The following is a 2,037-nucleotide window of genomic DNA, read 5'->3' as shown; positions in this document are numbered from 1 at the left end:
ACAGTCCAGTGAGGAAAACAGGCATGAAACAAATAGATAAAGAACTGAATACATAATTAAAAATTTAGATGAATTGCTGAGCAAAAGAACAGCATGGTAAGAGATAAAGAAAGTGAATTAATTTTATATTAACTGAAAACTTTCAGGAAGTCACAAATAAACAAGAGTTTCTCAACTCCAGCATTATTGACATTTTAGGCTGGACAATTCTTTGTTGTAGAGAGATGTCCTCTACATTGTACAATGTTTAGCAGTTTCCTGACCTCTACCTACTAGATGTCATAAGGACCATTCCAGTTGTAACAACCCAAAATGTCTCGAGATATTGCCAAATCACTGCTGGTAGAGAGCCATTAAATTAAACTGAGATGAAATACATAGGTTAGAAGTAAGAAGGAGAAAAAAGGTCAGAAGAACATTATTCCAGGAAGAGGAAACATCATGGGAAGTCCAGTGGGCAGAAAAGAACATTTAAATAACTAAAGGAGGCCGGCGTGTCAGGAGTATATTGAAAGAGAAAAAGATCAGTGCACAGTAGGGCAAAAAAAAAAAAAAAAAAAAAAAAAAAGAAGGCAGACAAAAGGTTAAAAGAAGGGTCTTTTACACAGGAAGCTACAGGAAAGTTTTCAGTGGGAAAGTGGTAAGATCAAAAGATGCAATTCTTAACTCATATTTTTTAAAAATTTTATTTATTTTTTAAATTTTATTTATTTACTTTAAGTAATTTCTACACCCAGTGTGGAACTCAAACTCACGACCCCAAGATCAAGTCACATGCTCTTCCAACTGTGCCAACCACGTGCTCCACAATTCCCATTTTAAACTATCTTTCTGGTCGGTCTGATAAGAATAAATAAGAAACTGAGAATGGAGATGAGGAAGCCAGCCAGGAGCTATAGCCATTTTCCAGAATGGTGGCTTGGGGTAGAGAGCAGAATGCAGAGGTGGTAAAAAGCAGACACAGAAAAGCTATATTTTGGAAGAAGAAACACAGAACTTAGTGTATACGTGATTGTTCAATGAAAGAATAAATGAAATGGAAGAGGATTATTTGAGATCACTGATTTGTAAATGCATATATGACATCTTACTAATTGCCTCAAAAAAAATAAAATTTTTGGTTGGTTAGTCCTGTACCTTTATGATATTAAAATTCAAAATTAAAACTTCTTCCATATAATAATACTACAAATATATAGCCTTGTATCCTCTAGCCCACTACGTTTTCCACCCTACCTGATCTTCTCTATCCCAGGCTAAAATTCAAAAGACTTTAAATAGCTCAGTTCATGGCATAGCTTGCATTCTCTTAACCTGCATCTGTGTCTACTCAATTGCAGCCTCTAAAACAGAATGGTTTACTCTAGGTATTGTTCTTAAAAAGTATAAAGGGGAGCAAAAATGTCTCTAATAGAGATACTGCACTATTCATGCAACTTGAAGTTTTATTAGTGAAAAAATTGTGTCATTCAAACATGCTGCTAAGCCCTATCTTTCTAATTCTATAAATTTGTAATTGGAGTTATGCCTCTAAATATTTTGGGGCAGCCCATGTGACTCAGTCAGTTAAGCATCCAACTCTTGATTTCAGCTCAGGTCATGATCTTGTGGTTCATGGGTTCAAGTACTGCATCAAGCTCTGTGCTGACAGCGGGGAGCCTGCCTGGGATTCTTTGTCTCCCTGTCTCTCTGCCCCTCCCCAGCTCATGTGTGCATGCCCTCTCAAAAATAAATAAACATTAAAAAAAAAGTGTAATATTTCATGCTTATTATCTTTATGGCATGCTGTATCTGCCAGGCTTTAGTCATCAAAAAAGAAACCACTCTTTGCATTCCATGTATAAATCATTATAATAAAGGGAATTGTAGATTTACATTAAATTGGAAGAATGGGAGAGTAAAGGTCAGCAAAGTTACCACTAACAAGCTAGCCTAGAACTTGCCCTCTGGAAGAGCAGAGAAAAGATATTATTATGTCCACCTAATTATTTAGAACCTCCTCCGAATGGGATGACTGGTGAGCATGCATATTAAATA

Source organism: Panthera uncia, chromosome A2 (assembly GCF_023721935.1).
Source record: "Panthera uncia isolate 11264 chromosome A2, Puncia_PCG_1.0, whole genome shotgun sequence".
Classification (NCBI taxonomy): Eukaryota; Metazoa; Chordata; class Mammalia; order Carnivora; family Felidae; genus Panthera; species Panthera uncia.
The sequence above is the reverse complement of the archived record's forward strand: the minus strand, read 5'-3'. Positions refer to the sequence as shown.